Source organism: Struthio camelus, chromosome 9 (assembly GCF_040807025.1).
Source record: "Struthio camelus isolate bStrCam1 chromosome 9, bStrCam1.hap1, whole genome shotgun sequence".
Classification (NCBI taxonomy): Eukaryota; Metazoa; Chordata; class Aves; order Struthioniformes; family Struthionidae; genus Struthio; species Struthio camelus.
Genome location: NC_090950.1, coordinates 30,572,343 through 30,592,848, shown reverse-complemented (window position 1 = coordinate 30,592,848; position 20,506 = coordinate 30,572,343). Strand labels below are relative to the sequence as shown.

Here is a 20,506-nt window from a genome sequence, read left to right as displayed (position 1 = left end):
TTGGCTTTCCAGGACTTCAAAATGCAGAGTCTTGCCTAGTTTAGTAAGGCTCATAGGTGAGTTTTCAGCAGGTGCAAAATAAAATCTTATAAATCCTAGAATCAGTTTAATGTCATACTAAATATTTATTTTTGTATAAGCAATTGAACTATTCTTCCATATTTTTATTAATGCCAACTTCTTAAAAGTTTCATTTAAAAATGCAGTATGCAAAAAAGCTGAGTTATTAAGAAAACTAGATGAAATGCTCAGATACTTGTATTTATGAAATAACTTCTAATGGGGGGGGGGTGAGAAAAACACTAACATGAATTTTTTGACTTGTTAACCTCCCTTTTGTCACTTTTGTGGGACGACAGTGTTTTCTAGCCCAGAGCGGTGACTTGTGCATGTCCCTGGAAGCGAAGCCGCGGCTGAGACCCTCTCTGCAGGTAGCTGCTGCGCGCCTGACGGCAGCTCTGCCAACGCGGGGGCATCTGCTGAACTGAGAAGTGCCAGCGTGAAAACCTCCCTGCGCTGGGCAGGTTTGGGGAAACTGGAAAGCTGGAAATGAAGCTCGCTTGAAGCACTGGGAAAACTGTGAGTGAAGCTCATCTTTGTTCTTGCCATTAATTAAAAAAACCTCAAGTCATGTGGTCCTTGTTAACTTTGATTTTTTTTTTTCCCCCCTGTTTTTGCAAGGGGAAACGATTTTCTTATTGCAGTGTGGAGCTTGAGAGTATTAGCAAGTATTTCCTAAAAGTCTGTGGGGATTATGCAAGGCAGGGCTCAGCAGAGAGGGCAGATGTCCATTTTTACTCTACAGTTGGAGCAGATTTAGCTTCAGTGCTTTTAAAAAATACTTTAACCCAGCCTTCAGCAGTCGTAAAGCCCTAGCGTGTTTTTTATGGACTTACGTCAGGAGAAGCAATGCGCCGTGCTGAGCACGCCTCTCCGCGGTGTGGCCAGGAGCGTGCTGGAGGCGTTGCGCTCAGGGGGCTCGTGGCGATATCTTGCGAAACGCGGCAAGGGACCTGTAATGAGATCTGCTGAGTAATATGCGCAATAATGGTACGAACTATTTGTGTGCTTATTTTTAAATGCATTTCTTACATCAACTGCCACACCTTCAGGGAATAATTTTGTTTCCTATTTAATTTCAGATGTTGCAAATGCCTTAAGGTTGTTATAAATTATGTATAGGACTAAAAGTTACAGTTTCTATGCTTTGCTGGATACAAATTTCGTTCTAAATTAAACATGCTGTAGATGCACAGTTCACCAGGACATTAGCTTGTTTCATTTGCGCAATTTTTGTCTTGGTGTCTGCAATCAACGGCTCTGAAAGGTGTGAAATGTTTTATGTTTCAGTGCTGAGTAATCTACATGTTAAACAATTCATTGTGAAATTCTGTTCATTTGGGAGAAATTTTAAAAGCTTAAAATATGGCGACGCAAAGTCAGATATGTAGACTTTTGTGTGTGATGTTTTCATATGAGTCATTTGCTGCTTTTCTGGAGCTATTACTAATATTATTAATGCCTATATCCAAATTAAAGCACCGGATTCGCACCAGATTCTGAGCTTCCTGCGGTTTTTATATATCACAATTCTACCGTCTTTTGATGAACTTGAAATAACTGTGACTTGTACCACTGTAGCAAGGCTCATTCTAACAAGTTTGACTTGCCGTCAAGGTATTTCAACTGAAATTTGGTTGTTTATAGCCTGCCTTCAGGGGCTTTTCTAGAAGCATTTTTTCTGTTTTACATATGATAAAAGGGAAACTAAATCAGTGTGGGTTTTTGATATGAATAAAAGTCTGTGCTATTACTTGAGTAAAAAAGGGTTATATCCTCTACTTTTGTTACCTAGAGATTGCGGAAGCTTTTTAGGCATAGCGAAAGGAGTTTCCATATTGCCAAAGCCTCTAGCTCCAGTTTACTTCATTGTTAAATACTTGTCTAGGTGAGATGCTGACATTTGTGGATCAGAGTTTTGAAACTGGATGTGTCTGTTATGTTTGTTTGCAAGGAAACGTGAAGAGGCCTGAACCATAGCGCTGCCTGGGATCAGATCAGACCCGATCCGCTCAAAAGGCTCGAGGCATGCGATGCCTTCAGCTTCCACTTAACTGATGTTATGAGCCATTAGCAAACCAAAAACATTATTTATAGCAGGGGATAGCAGAGGCATTTTATGGGTGAAGGAAGAAAATGCATATAGACCCAAAAGAATGGATAAGAGAGACTTTTAAATGAAAAGTGGTATCAAAGGCTGGAAATTGTTGTGGTAGGTCAAAATCCTTGTACCTTAGCAGCTGCAATAAATAATCCTAATGATAGAGCAATAAATAAAATTGTTTAGTGAGGTTATAGTAATTTATTAAATCCTGCTTATTATTTTGATGAGACTAACTGAGGCAAGTTGAGCTAGTGGAGAGTTTGCTAGTGAGCATTCATTAAAAATGATTGCAATGATAATACAAGTAATCATCATTAGCAATGGCTGTGCTGTTATCTCATTAAAATTGCTTTGCTTTTAATGTCTCTTACTTCAATCACAGTTGTAGTAGGGCTAGTTGATACCATTTAATAATAATAAAAAAAATACGGTTACTGACGTTGTAGGAACTGAGGCATTTAGCAGCTGTAGTATATGATCTGAATAGCCTCACTGTAGGTAGGCTTTTTGGTAGTTTGACTAATTAGAAACAGGTGGAGTATTTGAACACTGAGGGCAATAAGAGATGCTGTTTCAGGATTTGACAGTTAATGATCGTAAGAAGATCATTTGCAGCAGCTGGTAATTAAAGATGGGCTCTATATGAGCAGAAAATGATGTGTTTGGGGATGGAAAAAGGCTTTCATTTTTAACCAGTGCAAAGCATCTTGTCAATCAGAGATTTACATTTTCATTTAAAAAAAGCCTTGGAGGCAGAAATAGATCTATTGCTTAGGAATTTTGCCTTCCAGCTAACCTTCTCTGCCTCCTGCAAACCTATCCATGACCGGATGGCTCGCCCTTGCCCTGGCCCACCCAACCTCTCTGTTGCAAGCTGCTAGTTCAGACCTTGGCTCTTACTGAGAATTATTGTGGTGTTTGGCGTTCAGCGACGTGTGTGACAACCTTGTTTTTTGTCACTTTTTCCAGCAATATTCTCACGAAGTCATGGAGCAAATAAGGCACTATTCCTGCAGCCTCTGGTGGATCACCAGAGGAGATGCCTCTGGTGTCACCGCCAGCCTTCCGGGGTCCTTTCTTTGGACCGTGACACTTGCAGTCATCGCCTGCTCCCGTTCTCCTCGAGGCTGTACTAGAAACTAGTACAGGCCTAGTTCAGCCTCGAGGCTGAACTAGTGCGTTTCCTGCAAGCAAAGCATCCCAGTACAGGGGATGTATAAGCCTCATTACTGCCAATGAGATTTAAGGCTATGTTTACAAGATGTCCTAATTCAAGTAATTATGAAATTTCAGATTTTTTTTTTCCCAGTTATGCTCCAGGATAACGTATTTTAGGGAGAAGAAAATGCAACATTAGCTTCTGATAGGCAACGCAAAAGCAACCTGTCTCTGGGTGGATCTGCCTGAACGTTTCCCTCTAAGTGAGCCTACCAGGCACAGTGAAAGAACTTAGCATTTATGATAGCAAGCTTAGTTAATGCTAATGACAAAAACGAGTTTTTAAAATAGAGAAGCCCTCCGATTAAAACAAGCAGCTTTATAAGCAGTCCTGCCACTATATCCTGTCCTGTGTGCTCACAGAAGCCATTTTCAGAGGCTTCTGGGCTTCAGCACACCCTGTGCAGACCCTCTGTGTTTTAAAAAAATAAATAGAAATAATAAAAATAGTGTGCTGCTTTTCAGCCCTCCCAGGGCATGACTCATCCTTGCCCCTCTGTGTCTCTGTGTTTGTTGGAGGCCACCTCCGTTAGGTCTCTCGCTCTCTGCCTGCCACCTTCTTTCAGCAAATGTAATATGTAGTTGGAACAAACTATAAAAAGAGATATCATCTAGCACAGGACTTAAAAAGAGCTCCCAGATAGGAAATAAAACTAAGTTTTAGCTCTTGGAAAACGTGGGAGCCCAGCTGCTAAACTGTGGCCATCTGAGAGCAAAATGTAGTGCTTGAACCGAAGAGCACCTGAAGCTCTTTACATATATTAAATTGCCTTTTTCCACTTTTATTAGAATAAGCACTGCCCACTATGACTGGAGTGCTGCCTAAAAGGGTTCATTACAATAGCTACATGTTTGCTTGGGCCTATGTTCAAGAGGTGTCACACATGCTTTTTAAGTGTTGTGATTTCTTTTTTTTTAGTATAAAAAGAAGCAGAGCACACAAAAGCAGAAAACTTTTTCAGAGAAGCAATCCTTGTCTATGTGTTTGTGGAGATTTACAGTGAAAACATATGTAGCCAATTTGCAGTGAGTTAATGTGGAGGAATGTGGATTATTTTTTAGCTGACAGTGCAAGTGTGAAGTCTTGTGCTTGATATGGTTTCAAACAACTGAGTTATAACCCTTTGGAAACTGGGGGTCCTGTGAAAAGCACCGACAGACCATGAAGTAGACTGGCACTTCCAAGAGCTCCTCGAATAAATTAAAGCTGTAACCGTACAGGTTTTGAAGTTTGTTGAAGAGCTCTGGGTACGCAGTTGAACCGTGAAGTCATTATGTAGTTTGCATCTCAGTTCACATTTGGGTTTATGGAAAAGATAATCTTGGCTTCCTGTTTTTCTTGAAAGAAAATATATTTTATAATAATATATCTCAAATAATTGTATTAGCTTTTTCTGTAAAAATGGAAGCGAATATGCCGTAATTTTTTCTCCTTCGCTTTCTTCCATATTAAAATTCAGTTACGCATACTGTCCTTACAGAAGCCAGCTTGAAGTGTTGTCAGTATTTTCGTCATTTTAGAGAAACCGGGAGCCAAAGTGGGTTATAGCGTCTCTTTGGCTCTATTAAGGCAAAGTTTTGTTTCATGACTGCCAGCAAGGGTTAGGGACTTCTTTAGGCGCCTTGGTCAGCACAGAGTCTCTGGAGTCAAGAAAAATGCCTTTTTTTCCTACTCCGCAGTCTTGCCGTTCCTGGGGGCGCCCCGCTCTGCGGAGAGGCGCGAGGGAGCTGCTGCGGGGAACGTGCTGAAGCATCGTCCTCTTTTAACAAACGTTGCTGCTGTGACACTTTTTTCTGAAAGCAGGAGGCTGGGGTAAGCATTTTGGAAGTTTTAAAAATACATATCTAGAAAACAGTTAAAGGCTAGAAGGTCCAACAGCTCTAGTTAAATGTATAAATACTTAATATTACGAGATAACGAGCTTCTTGGTTGGTCCTTGTTAATCCTGTAACTAGCGTCTTTTCTGACCCGCACCGTGCCGTTTTCTGCTGTTTAATATTATTGTGCTGTATATCCTAGATTAATGAGTCCTTTTATATCATTTGAACAGAGGGATGCTGTTTGCTAGCATAGCTAAGAGCGTTTGTTAGTTCTAAATGATTTAGACGACATCCTTTATGAAATAGTTATTTTGAATGTGCTGGTGGGTTGAAAATAGTCCTGTCAATAAAGGCCAACAAGGGGAACAGCTCTAATGGAAGAAAAAGAAAGGGAATATAATTAGCATTTAATGCTTTATTAATGGTTCATAAATATATAAACAAGATCGTTATACTAATATCAACAGTTCTAGGCAGTTAAAGACAGAAAATTGCCAGCGTCGATGTATTTGGAGTCACGATGAGAAGCCCCCACAGCTTCCTTCCTGAGCTGCTCCACTCGCAGTGGGTTGCCAGGAGGAAATAAAACCTCCTGGAGAAGGGAGGCACCTCCACTTCACTTAGGGGCAGAAATAAGGGCCGGAATATAAATCTCCTTGTTCTCCTCTGCTTTGGCTCGGAGGAGAAAGGAGCCTGGCCGGTGGTTGGGCATCCCCGCGAACCAGGCAGCCCCACTATAGGAAATGGGGTTTTCTGTCTCTACAAGTGCTGGGGGCTCCTTCTCCTCTGGGAACCTCCACCTTCCTCGTTGCTCGTCCCCTCTCTGCTCCTCGTGGTGTGTTTTTGCAGGTGGGGACTCCCGGAGCTGCTGCGCACCTCCTTCTCACCTTTCTTTCTGCGTTTCCTTTTGGCCTGCCCTCTTTCCCCCAGCAGGACGCGTGGCACTGAAAACAGCATAATCCCTCCTGTGCCTCCAAAGCCTGCCCCTGGGGCGTGCAGATGAAAGGCCGAGCGCCCTGCAGGTCAGGGGCTGCTGCCAGCTAAAAAATAGGGTGAACACAGATAAATGCCTTGGGCACCAAGGGAAGTATTGCAGAGGTACGCCCTGTGGGAGATGGGGCCGTCACTGGAGGGGGGCGAGGCTGTGGCTTCACGTGAGATTTCTGCTACCTGGTCAGCCTTGGGGTTTGGCTGGGCAGCGAGGGAAGGCAGCTCTTTCGTGTAAGCTGTTGCCAAGGATCGCTGTGCCCTCCTTACGTCGAGGCAGCAGCCACCTGTCTGCCCAGGGATTCCCTGCCTAAACTGGAAATAATGTTGTTAGTGGTGCTCTGGATAATTTTGCGGCACTGAATTTCCTCCAAAACCCACTAGATGGTCTGAAAAGTAACTCTTATGAGTTAATTAAGCATCTAAAAGATACCCCTGGTTATGCAGAAATACACCTCTTCAGGCATTACAAATGATCCCGAAATAGCTATTCTGCTAGGATACAATAACTCTGATTATAGTAACTTTGTACAGCACCAGGTGACCAGGGAGGGCGCTGAGGAATTGAATAAAATACGAGTACTTATAATATGTAGGTTGCTTAATTAGGTAAAATTTCAGTGTTAGGTAAGGTGGTGCTTGTAGGGCACTAGCTGATAAGGTGATGACTCTGAGCACGAGTCACTGTGTGGCATGTGACCCATGGAGCAACGCAGCCGACGCACCCAGTGTTGTGTTACGCGTGCAGATTGTCGCCGCTCCCGTCCCCCAGCACTCGTGCTCTGATCCTGGCCAGCCTCAGATTTCTTGCGTGTTAAAGGGAATCGGTTACACAGATTGTCCTTATAAAAACCAGCTTGAAATGCTGTCAGTATTTCCATCTGAGAGAAGTTTTGGGGCATGGTCCTGCCATACCTGCACAGTTACCCAGCCTGGTGCGTCTCTGCTGGCTTTTTCCTGGCGAATGCCCGTGTTTCACTGAGCTAGCTGTTAGATGTTAATTCGCAGATGGGCCAAGCGCAGTGCATAGTGCCGTATCTGGTGAGCGCAGAGTGCGATTCAGCTTATTCTCCAAACGTTTTATTCCCAAATATGCTCGCTGAGCGGTGTTAGTTGAGGACCTCCAAACAAACCTCGGCTGTCCTGACAGTTTCCAAGGTCCAGGTGGGAAATACCATTTTCCTCAGTTGGTTGCCCGCAGCACTAGTGGAGAGGAGCCGGATGTGAAGCTGCCAAGCACAGCGCTGCTGTCAGCAGCCCTTTCTGCACAATTTGTACTGTTAATCTGCTGACAGAGTAATTCCCCGTAGCACATAGCAGAAATGCAGATGAACCCAAACTGAATGAGACCATGCGCATTCCTAGCTCTCTGGTGCCGAGACTGATTTCTCTTACTTCATCTGTCCTGAGAGAAATAAATACAGACAGCAGGGACACTATTTAGGTTCATGATTAATAGGTAGGATCATTACAGAATAACTATTAATGTGTCACTACCCTGAATTTAAATTGCATACTATCTAGCCTATGCTGCAGCCTACAAGTAAGGCTGACTTAAACACTTTTATTATTGTCATAAATTGTTACGACTCAAGGATAGCAGTATGCAAGTTGGCAGTTGCTTTTGGAAAAAAAAAAAACAAAAAACCGAATCCTCTAAGATCATTTCCTTTGAATACTGGCTGTGAAATGATTTCTTTTCAAAACATAATACAACTGATTTTGGACATTGTTTTTATATATACATGAATAGAATAAAACCAATCCTGTGTTTCAAAAAACGGAGCCCAAATCCAAAGAAACCCGCCTGCAGGTAGGTATAAAATAGTCTAAACAAAACCTGAAACATGCATTTGGTCAAGGCTATGTCTACAGATTCATGAGACAGCTCTAGATTTGGTGATGCTCTTGACTTGCCCTAATTTAGCACAGTCTCCCTTGGTTAGAATTGGGGGGAGAGTTACCAACGTTGCTCTATTTCACGAACATCTGGCTTGTTACCAAAGATATATTCTCCTTTGGTGCAAGCTTAAATAGGCAGTATCTCACCTGTGGAGTAAGGCTCATAAGAACCTGTTGCAGAATTAAGAGAATAATGTGTTGTGCACTATGTGGTAATAAATGGTCTTAAATACTCGATAGTATTGTATAAGTTACCGTGAGATAAATTCAGATTATTTAGCTTGTGGACCAAGCAGGGATCTGTCACGCTTTGTTGACTCACTGTATCATGGTTCATGGCTCATTAACAAAATTACCAGCTAAGTTAAAGTAATAGCATTGATTACTGGAGATGAAGAGGAAAGAAAAAATGATTGTTAAAATCTCATGTGTGATTTGCAGAGATGAAAGGTAGATAATTCATATTAAACACAGAAATTGGGAGAAGAAATAAGAAATCCCCGTAGACCAATTAAACAGAATCCATTTGCAGCATATAATAACTTCTTTAGGTATAAATTTCAGACTGCTCCTTAACAAAGGAGTAGTTTGTGGAACTATTATCTATGAACAACTATAAGAATAGGTTAAAAGCCCTTCCTCCATATTGTCCCATATCTGGGATTTTGGATAAACTGGATCAGTTCATTCTGCATGTATTTCCATTCAAATAAATGTAGCTACTGTAAGGACAATTTGCCTTGATGTGTTGGTATGGTTATCATGGAAATTATCCTTCAGGAATATTGCTGTTAGCCTAATTACTGTGGCTAACTATTGATGGAAATCTGAAATTAAACCACCATGAATATCTCCATAGATGATGCTTGGCTCTCTTGGAAAAAACCTTAATATTGCTTTCAGAAATCGGACAACTATTTTTTACTGTGAAGGAGCAACACTTGTCCATGGAAATGTCAGAACTATTTCTCAAAATTTTTCATTTTGAGTTCTCTTCAGAATTAGGAAAGCCATTTTTGTCCAGTTCTAATAATCAGTAAGGCTGTATATTGCAAGTGCTTCTGAAGCAATCTTTGCATTTCTGTAAAAAGCAGGTTGGTTTTCAGAATGGCAATAGCTCGATTCTTTCTTCAGTGAAGTTATTGTCAAAACAATACAAGGCAATCACTGCAGGTATGTCTGACCTTAATCATCTCAAGCCATCTCTCAAAGTTCAAGGGCTAAATCTTCAGCTAAAACAAGCCAGATAACAAATTATTTACATGCATGTCTTGCAGAAAGCGTGATGCTAGCTCATGTTTGAAGAAAAGTGAATCTTTTCAAGTTGTGGTGTCATATCAGGTTTGCCTATCAAACTCTGTTATGTTATATCATGTAATGTGGCATGACAGTTAGCTCAGCTTGACGTGTCGCAGTGCAGTGTCACTCTTGGGATCGCTAAAACATTTTTTTAAACATAGTTTTGAAAACCCCAGTTTGAGAGCGGCAATAGGAAAGTGTACAGGAGGAAGGAGAAAGAGAAAGTGAATGGAAGAAACTTTATTGGTATAAAGTCTTAGTATTAGAGCATGGCCTTGCACATTATCTTTCTATCATTTTGGCACTGTTGCTTCATGGATAAATGAGTTATTAGTAGACTCATTCTGTCAAAAATGGCCTTAAGCTGGTATTGAACTGAGTAAATGTGACCTGCTGCTTGGTTGACTGGCTTTTGTTTACTAGAAAGATAACTTTTCTTATCTTTTAAATTGAGTTACAGCTTCCCAATTCAGATTCCAAATCTGTAAGGACAGAGCTGTTGTCCATTTGGATGCTGAAAGCATCTTCCGAGGCAAGGAGACCTAGATAATAAAGCTGGGCAAAAAAGAATGAAAGTTTGGAAAAGTACTTTGGAGAGCTGGAGTGGTCTTGTGATGGGGGTAAATGAAGAGCATAAACTTCAGAAGTCTCAGCTTGTACTGTTTAGAGATTATACACTTGCTCATATTGCTCTGAACACTTTCATTACTTTTCTCTTGAGCCTCAGAATTTTACAAAGCATCACTTGAACACTAATGTTGAGGAAAACTGCCTGAATGATAGTAATGGTGCACGATTACAATGAATACATGAATGTAGTTGGAAGTTTGATTTTCTTTTTCTATTTCTTAGAGTTTTATTATTCATTATATTTGCTGAGCCTGACTTCCTACGCTTAACATCACTTTTACTAGTCTTTATACTGATCTTACCTTTACTTTATTGATTTCAGCAGAGTTCAACAGGCATAAAAAAAAATACTAAAAGGAGACTCAGTTCCACGTTAATTAGCATGCATGATTTTGTGCTATTTAATGATTCTTGTAATCATCTACAGCTGTAAAAAAAAAAAAAAAAAAAAAGTGGACTGCAATCATACGAAGGCAGAACTTTACAGCAATACATACCTGCAGTAGCGTCTCTGCCTATTTCACACGTTTTATAGAAAATACTGCACTGTTCCCTAAAATCGTATCTATGGTGACGGAGAAAGTAATGATTATAAACAGCCCTGTGTTAGCTCAGATGTTTTTTTTACCCAGCAGAAAGTGCTAAGAAAAAAACACTAGCCTATGCTTAGTGCTTTAATGAGACTACCCAGTTTGGGAAGGATTTGCAGGCTAAAGCTCTTAAGACCTCATCTGAAGATCATTGAAGCAAGTGGAAAGATTATTTGTTTACAGCCCATTATACCTCCATTCTCTACAGCAATTCCCAGGCTTGCTTGTTTGTTTACTTTTTTTTTTTTAAACAAGGCAACATTATGGGATGTTTTGCTTTTCAGGAAGCACTTTGGATTTCCTCATAACTGGAGGCATCGGAGCAGAGTTGCAACTCTGCTGTCAGAAAATCTTGGGACCACAGTGTACAAACAAGTCAGGACCCACTACAACAAAAACGTCCCAGTTTGGGGGCTTTTTTTTTTCAATCTCTTGGAATGGGTCTTTCTCCAAGGCATTTGTTTGTGTGCTCTCCCACAAAGCTTATTTGATTTGATGACCGGCCTTCGGGTTTGCCATACTTGATTTTAAAGGTGCTCTTTATATCAGCAACTTCATCCTTCTTCTAGGTCTGATTCAGTATTAAGCAGTGAGTTAGCCCTTGTAATCTATTCACAAAGTTTATATAACAGAGACTGATGTACATGCGCTCACAGATATATAGCCACTGAATATAATTTGTAATAAAGCCTACATTTCTGAATGACTATAAAACTTTAATCCTTTTCATATTTAATATTTACTCTTCCTTTTATCACAGAAACACAATGAAGCTGATTGCTTAGATACTGATGGCATTATAGTCTGTCTGTACTCTGTCCTGGCTTTTTTTTTTTTTCTTTAACTCTGTGCATTTACACATGAATGGGCCATTGGTTCTAAATGGCAAGAAGATCACAGTGAATTATATTCACTTTAGTGATACGGTGTCAAATTCAATCTAGTATAAAATTCCACATCTTTTCAAACGGAGGAAGCCATTTTAATTTGTATCATCAGTAGCTGAACTTTCCTTTCATCTTTTCAGTGACAGCACAACCAGGCAGGACTGGGAACTTCCTACACAAAGTCCAACCTGAAAGCCAAAGTCATCCTGAAAACCCCCTGTATTAGGGGAATCACTTCTGTAAAAAATTTGTAATCCGGTGCCACTTTAACATTCTTTTTGGTGTCAGAAACCAAATGGAGAGAAAAAATGATGTGTTTAACTGCAGATAAAATCAAGAGAAGTTGTTACTCAGAGCCGCACTGAAGTAATTATTGGTGACATTTAGCATTTCGGTAATAGGTCTGTGTTGGTAGGGATGGTAGTTGTGATTCAGCACTGATTTAGCTCTATTGATTATTTATGTGTGTTTGAGCACCTCTAAACTTCATGTGCGAGATTGATATCTTGTTAATGATGTGGTTGCGGAGACACCATCCCTGTCCCAGAGATTTCATCGATTGATTTTGAATCCATTGAAAGAACTGAAATATGAGTTGGAGTTAACACCTATATAATCAAATTGAAAGTAATGGGCTGTGTTTGTACTTAAAGTGAAATGCATGTATGGACTTTTATCTAACAGGACATTTAGGGAAAAGAGAGATAAAGGGTGCACAGGACTTTTCTAACAGCAGCGTGCTGTATAAAATTCTGTCTGGAAAACCAAGTTGTGCTCTGGATCCCTTCTGCCGCACAGAAGGTAACGAGTGCCCGGTTATTGCACAACTAAGATTGTACTGACAGGAACATTCTGTACAATTTCTCTGGTGCTTTCTAAATTTTTAAAATTCAAAATTTAAAAATTTGCTAAGAGCATTTCAGATAATGGTTTGATCCGCTTGAGTGGAACAGCGTGGATGGCTGCAGATCACAGCTATAAAGATGTAAATTGCTTAAATTAAATAAAAAGCTTGAAGAAGTGCTCACTCTTTTCCGAGCAGCTAATTTGGCGTTTGCTGTGACAGTAAAATGATGCGTGAGAAGGAATGGGTTTGCTGGAGAAATTTGGCTGGAGAAAGCAGGCAAAGGATTTTGGTGGGGGAGGAAGTGATGTGTGGGAGAGCAAGGAGATGAGAGCCATGCTGTAATTATAACTGTAGCCATCAGTATATCCCCTTACAACTCTGGGGGTGAATGAAACTGGTCCAGTTAGGTGCATGTAGGGATGGATTTTGCCCATATTACGCAGGTGTTACCTGCTTCACTAAGGCTTAGTTGCTACCACAGCATGGACCTTGGCCCAGGAGGAGAAGCGACAGGAAGGTAACGTCCACAGTGCACGAGGTGCGGAGGTCCATCTCTGCGTGTTTACATATCTGTGCAACCAATCCTTCCCGCCACCCATGCCTATCTCCCTCCGGTGAACTTTGTCTAGTGCTTTTGGGAATGTGTCAGTCCTGTGGCTCCACACAGGAGAAAGCAGAAGCCATTTTTGTGTGCAAATATGATTTGAAAGTAATTTGTGGTCTAGCGAGAGCTGCTGTGGCGTAGTATCAAGTGCTTTCCCCGAGTGCTTGCTGTGTAACCTGCGATCATATCGATTTTAGATACTGGCCGTAATGCTTTGCAGACTTGTTAGGGAAATAAATTAAAAAAGAAAAAGGCTGAAAAGTGCTAAAAGCAGCTGCGTTGTGAGCTTTGCTTCATTTTCAGACCTGTTTTGTGAAGGAGTTTAACGTTTGAGAGAATAATGTTCTCGCTTATCGAGATTGCTGAAGTTTCAAAAAAGAATGCTACAGTTCTCCTGAAAAAGGATCCCGAACCCCAACAATGCCAATGTTTACGGTTTTAGTGTCTTTTCAATTTGTTACTATAATTATGTATATTTTCAGTGGTAAGTTACAGAACATTAGATGCAGATTAAAGGACAAAATGAACTCTGACTTTCATTTTTTAATGGAATTATTGATCTAGGTTGTTTGAAATATGTCCATTAATCTACTAGAACAGAATATTCATTAAAAATTCTGAATTTTAATCCTCTTCTTTTTATCTTCATTTAAGTGTCAGGACAAGGTGATTTATCTTGAAAACAAAACTTTAACAGTAAAATTACATTGTGACACTGTATCTCCAGAAGTAATACATCAAACACAAATAGCATGCAAATTTGTCTTGTGCCTGCAACTTCATTATCTGTGAAAATGCCTAAAAAGTTTATATGCTCTTAACAGCTAAGGACTAACCAGTAAGGACTGAGAGACTTTCTATTTTTACACGCTTTAGAACATCTCTCTATTATCTTCTTCAAAACATTCTGGACAACACCTTTAATTATAATTGTCTTACAGTGATTGTCTTAGCGTATAGTTGAGAAATGTTGATGACGCTTCAGTTGTAGTATTAAAAATCCTAGTGATTATCTGTACTATTATAAGACAGTTACATTTCCTTTATATCTATAAAAATGTTTAAAAATAGGAAACTAAGGTACTTCTGTCTGTTCAGATCTTGAGTATAATGAACATTAAAAGTGCTAAATATGTAACGGGCATTTGTGTCGTCTGAGATGATGCGGTGAATGGGGTGTAATACAGGCGACCCTTCTGTTTTGGATAACAAAGATGCCTGATACTCATTTGGCCAGGCTAACACGGACGTATTTCATGCTGCACTGTAAGAAATGACCTAACAGAACGTTATTGGATAACAACATTAATGATGCACTCAGGATTTATGTTAATATAATGGAAAACATGATTTTGCTCGTCATTGCAATATGCATGACTGGGAAAAAATATTTACTGAACTCACCACATTTATTAAAACCCTTTTCTAACAGTAAAAGTTGAAGAATTTGAATGACTTGCTGTTCTTTATACTACAATTATTCTAATTTCTGCTTCAAATGGAGTTTCCATACCTGGATGCAATACGGATGCAAAATGCTACGTCACAGCCAGAGCTTTCTCTGGGGCATTGAATGATCCTGACAGGCTCTGATTTAGCCTTTGGCTGCTGTTTATTTTGTCACTTGTGCTCATTTCTTCTGGTATAAGCGTTGTTGTAGTGTCTAGATAATTTTAGGAAAGAACTCTATTTTTGAATTAAAGAAACACACAAAACAGAACCTTTCAGAATGTATTTCAAGGACCAAGACGATTAAGTCATATTAGGCCACCATGAATTTATAAGCTACGTTCTTATGTTATTCACAGCTGGTGCTGTTCAGCATCTCTAGAGGAACACAAAATTGGCATATTATGTGCTGTTTAAGACTGCTGGAACTCTAAATGGGGACTCCTTTTGGTGGAGGTGATTTTTCTACAAAAATTGGTCTCTCTAATTGTAGAGGCGCTGTAAGAAAAGACACAGGTTTCACAGAATCACAGAGTAATTGAGGTTGTAAGGGACCTCTGGAGATCATCTAGTCTGACCCCCCCTGTGCAAGCAGGGTCACCTAGAGCACGTTGTTCAGGATTGTGTCTAGACAGCTTTTGAATATCTCCAAGGAAGGAGACTCCACTGCCTCTCTGGGCAACCTGTGCCAGTGCTCTGTCACCCTCACAGTGAAGAAGTTCTTCCTCATGTTCAGATGGAACTTCCTGTGTTTTGGTTTGTGCCCGTTGCCTCTTGTCCTGTCACTGGGCGCCACGGAGAAGAGTCTGGCCCCATCCTCTTGACACCTTCCCTTCAGATACTTGGACACATTGATGAGGTCCCCCCTCAGTGTTCTCTTCTCCAGGCTGAAGAGTCCCAGGTCTCTCAGCCTTTCCTCAGAGGAGAGACGCTCCGCTCCAGTCCCTTCATCATCTTAGTAGCCCTCCTCTGGACTCGTTCCTGGAGCTCCATGTGTCTCTTGTCCTGGGGAGCCCAGCACTGGACACAGTACTCCAGGTGAGGCCTCCCCAGGGCTGAGTAGAGGGGCAGGATCACCTCCCTCGACCTGCTAGCAACGCTCACCCTAACGCACCCCAGGATCCCATTGGCCTTCTCGGCCACAAGGGCACACTGCTGGCTCGTGGTCACCTTGTTGTCTACCAGGACTCCCAGGTCCTTCTCTGCAGAGCTCCGTTGCAGTAGCTTTCCAGCTGCCCCCAGCCTGTGCTGGTGCATGGGGTTATTCGTCCCTAGGTGCAGGACGCTGCCTTTGCCTTTGTGGAACTTCAGGAGGTTCCTCTCTGCCCATCTTTCCAACCTGTCTGGACAAAAATATCCATTTCTCCTTGTTTCAGCTTCTGTGTCTCAACAGCGGATGGGAAAAATCTGGAGGAGCTTCCATTAGTGGACATCAGCAACAGATATTGGCTCTGCTGAAGATACTGTGAACTCTTTCGCAGCTAGTACAGGCAGCTTGTGTTTTAACGGCTACGAGGAGGTAAGAGATTATTATAACTGAATATAACAATTCAGAAATATATTAAATGCTAGCTATGTGCCACAATTTTCCTGAGCTTGCTAATGCTAGAAGAACTTTTTCTTTGTTAGCATTCAGCTGACAAGCAATATGGCAAATAGGAAGAAACAGATTTAGAAGGCAAGCCCTAGGAGAAAATACGAGATGTGTTATATATCAATTATATGCCGCCTAATAATGCCAGTTTTTTAATTGCTTCAAAATGTGGACGCATTTGCGTTATTAGGTTGGAGCCATATGTTTCTTTATGGGACCTGACAATCAGTAGACTTGTTTGTGACGTACCCCATTGTAAAAAATGAAGCAAACGGTTCTGCTTATCATTTATTCGTAAGCGTTTCTTGTAGAAGATTTGATTAGCTGTCTTTCTGTTTTTCAGTGAATTTTGATTAGATTTTTTTAAAGTATAAAGTTCAGTATTTCCACCCAACAGTTCAAGGCACAGTATGTGCAGTGCTGTATGTTGTGTTTCTCCAAGCGATTCATTTTCAAATCTCAATGAATTTTTCATTTACCTGCCAGTTTCTTGAAACTCTGAAGGCAAGAAAAAAATTTCTCCCTACTCTGGACAGCATGGGTATAGATTGAAATATCTTATTATGGGGAAGTAAGAACTTTAATAGTCGTTTGATCAAGAATGACCCAAATCTTCCTTGAGGGGAACCCCTTGGTATTCTTCATTATTTATATTCTTGAAAGAGAGAAGAGAGAGGATGAGCAAGATGGTTCATAGAAACATTTTTTTTTAAATTCTGAACGTTGATCCACGTTCTAGGTATACCAGCCTTTCTCCTCAGATTGGTTAAGAATTAACACCGTTCACAGAAAGTAGTATCGTAGTTGTTTCGGAAGACATCCACTGTGAGAACATACCTTTGTTTGGGGGAAAAAAACCCATCTCCAGAAATGGTCTCTCTGAAGAATTAGGACTGTGGAGTACAGTGTATATAGTATAGACTATTTATTTTCTGGTAAGTTTAGTTAGTTTGGGGCCTCATTCTACATGTGAAAAATTGTAGAGTTGCAGGGACTTGTGCTTTAAGTGCTCGAAGGCACTAGCTGTAATTGCCAGTGATATTCACGGTGAATGGACGCGTTTATGAACAGGTGCACATCATAATGAAGTGGGTTTTCGGCTAGATCTTGAACTCCTGTGATCCTGCCTGTTCAAATTATGTTGTTGGTTAATAGGTTATTTTATTGTTATGGCTGTTTAAATATGTACTTAATCAAAGTATAGAAAGCTTAACCTATCAAGCTCAAATGAAGAGTAAATCTTGCTTGGGGCACCCCTTGGTTGGGCAGAATAATTTATTCTGCAGCTCACATGGTGTTGCAGTTTTTAGTATACTGACAGCTATGGCCTTCTGCTCAGCTAAGGTAGGGCTGGGGTTTGAACCCTGCTAACAACTTTTATGCGGTCGTGACTTTATGCCTAGCTTCTCAAACCATTCTGCACAGAGTAACTAAAATCAGTAAACTCTTAAAAAGGTAGTAATTATGCAAGAAATATCAATAAATTATGCATGTGAATAAATATATTAAATGAAACCACTTTAGATGAGAAGCAGGCCAATTAACGATGTGTGTGCTGTGCAGCAGTGCAGTTCTCTGAACACAGATAGCGTTTGAGATCTACATCCATAATAAACAATGCAGTCTGCTACATTTTAAGTCAATGGATTTGCATTCGTTTGTTTATCATTTTCTGTTGAAGAGTCAATCTCATTTTCTGATGTTTGAACAAGCTCATAGTACAATATGTAAACATTACAAAATTTAATCAGATGACGTTAGATTTGCTGAAGTAAACAAACCTCGGTTATAATCACAGGATATTATGGATTTCCTATCAATTCTATAATTTAAATTTAGTTAAATTTTGTGGAGCTCATTATGGAAAAGTAGATGGTGATTTATTCTATAAAAGGTTATCTGAGCTTAGGACAAAACCCTAACTGGGTAGCTGGTATCTTGTGAGAAAATCATAAGAAATTGGGCATATTGCTGACATGCACCAAGTGTATTCATCGCACATCAGGCCAACTTCCAGTGCAGATTTTGTATTGATTCTAGCTTAAAAGCAGACAGATAGCAATGCTCTTTTTCAGATGGTCATAGAAAACAAGATTGGAAGGTACTTTGAGAGGTCTTATAACGTTTCCCAAATTTTTAACAGAGATTTAAGTCTTCACCTTTGTAACTTTTCTCACAATTAGACATTTTCCCCTAACTCTGTTCATGCAACTTAAGACTATTAACGTCCTACTGTCTTATCAGTAGATATGGGGAGCAGTTTAGCGCCTGACTCTCTCCGTCTTCAGTCAACAGCAGTAGCTGTTTGTTAGTAACTGTGTTTATCAGTAACTATATTTACCTGACTACAAAGTAAAAAGGGCTAACAAGAGAAATGGTCTAAATCTGAAGGTATGGACAGATGAAAAGGGTATTCAAGCAAATGTTTCCACGTGCCTTGAAATGCCAGCCTGACGCACCAAGGGCAGCAGGCTGCCCTCGTCCCAGTAGGGACGTCCCCTTGGACGTCATCGTGGGTTTGTCTGCAGGAAAGTTTCCAGTCAGCTGAGTTTCTCTGCCTTCTCTTGGAGGGCCGGATGAGATGTGAGTGAGGGTTTTTTTTTCATATGACTAGATTTGAAAAATAAACAGAGGGCTAAGAAGCTATCTCAGTGGTGTTGGTCTGTTGACGAGGCTGTACGGGATTAGCTGTGAATTATGCGGAGGTTCAGGCTCCATGTCTAGCTGAGGAAGTGAAAAGGGCAGTGGGAAGCATAGGGAAGTGGGAATTTTTCTTCTGTGTGGGGCTTTCCCAGTAAACCCTCCAGAAAAACCTTTAGAAGCACTTGGCAAGAAAACCTGTTTTTATCCTATCAAAATACTTGATTATTAAAAAAAAAAAAATTCTCATTCCGCACTCTTATGAGATAGAAAGGGAAAAATCAACTTGCTGTAAAAAAAAACTTTAAGATCATTTTCTCCAGTGGGCCGGAGCAATGGACTGATTGCAGAAGGCACAGTCCCCTGCTAGGCACCTGTCAGAGATGTGGGAACCAAACTTCAGCTCTGTGGTTTGCTTTAGGCACAGGGATTTCCTTAGATACCAGGGGAATGTCTTGATTACCATCAGACACGTCTCTGTCTTGTGCCTTGGGGCTGTTACCCCTTCTGGAAAATCCCAGTGCCCGTGCGTGCTGATCGAGGCTAGGGGCCTCGGTGGAGCCACGCTGCACTTTGCTGAGTGTCCTGCACTTTAGAGCTGTGTTGGCAGCGATGGTATGTGTCAGTGGTCACTGATGTGCAGGGGTAGTGTGGGAAGCAGTGAGGAAGGAGTTAAAATAAATAACAAGTGCTTTTCTTGGAAATTGTACATTCAGAGACAATATTAATAATTTCTAAGTATCCACACGGGAATTTAAAGTTTATCCTAAGTGCAGTGAAGGAAAAAAGCCTCAATGGCCCTATTACATATGCTGAAATGCTATCGGTGTGACATTTGATTGAGGAGAAGAGAGTGGCTTTAAAAAGAATATTTCATTTGGCTCCCTCTGCAATGAAGAATGGGGAATGAGGGTAAAACAAATGGAACTAAAATAGAAATGCAAGGATCTGATTTATGTGGTGGCATAGAAAAGCATAAATTCTTTCTGAGATACTGAAAAAGCTTTGCGGTTCCAGACACTAAAAGTGAACTATTCTTGCCCCAATTTTGCTGTTATATAAGTTTTAATACGAAGTTGCCCCTGGAACGTTCCCAAAGTGATCAGGGCTTGTGCCTGTGTAATGCAAAACAGAAGTGGGCTGTTCATCATTATCCTGAGAAGAAGTATATTTTAATGGTAGGCTGATCTTTCTGCATATTATATAAAGTTCCATTTTTCACGAATCGGAAATATGAAAATGTTCCATTAAATGAGACACTGAAAAATTTAACCCATTTTCGGAGAAGAATAAACACTTAAAAGACAAAAATAACAGTTTAAAAAAAAAAAAGGGAAGAAGATCCAGCAGATTTCATCACTGGGAATTAAGATGATCCCTTTAAAGTGACCAATGGTCTGTGGGAACTCAAGTATTGAGGGCTTTTTATTCTTAAAATGCTTATTATTAGGTACAGTGTGATGGTATTTAACTGCTGTATCCTGACAGATATGCTGTAATACACACTAGCCTCCTTTCCTGCTTGGGAAAGGAGAAAGCGAGAGCAGGAAGCTTGAGACGGACGCGAGGTCGTTGCTGCGAACGGCAGCAGCTGGGGCTGGGAGAGCGCTGGCCGTCCCTCCGCGATGCTGCCCGGAGCCCCGCACCTGGCGTCTGCCACGTAACGTCTCCTCATCAGGAGATGGCAGCAAAATCTCACGAACCGTGACGTTAGCTCGCCGGCCTCTCAGCCGAGGCTGCTTTGACCTTGTCCTCCTTACTCTGCCGCCCCGAACGAAACCTTACTGGATCCTAATCCAACAAGAAGGCCGCATCCTTCTTGCGACGTCCTCAAGTTTATGTTGCAGTCTTCGGACTGGGGAAAAAAAAAAAAT

General features: G+C 40.8%; 1 long non-coding RNA gene across 6 annotated transcripts in view; it reads left to right on the top strand.

The window, feature by feature from the left end:
* Positions 1-969: 969 nt before the first annotated feature.
* The window catches only part of LOC104140030 (uncharacterized), a 163,332-nt gene continuing 143,795 nt past the window's right edge, over positions 970-20,506 (top strand). For 5 of the 6 annotated variants that reach the window (XR_011142887.1, XR_011142884.1, XR_011142883.1 and 2 more), the window contains exons 1-3: positions 985-1,050; positions 5,063-5,195; positions 15,775-15,917. This is a non-coding gene — a long non-coding RNA (uncharacterized lncRNA). Of the gene's footprint in view, positions 1,051-5,062; positions 5,196-15,774; positions 15,918-20,506 lie in introns of all 6 variants that reach the window. The other variant, XR_011142886.1, reaches the window with a different exon arrangement.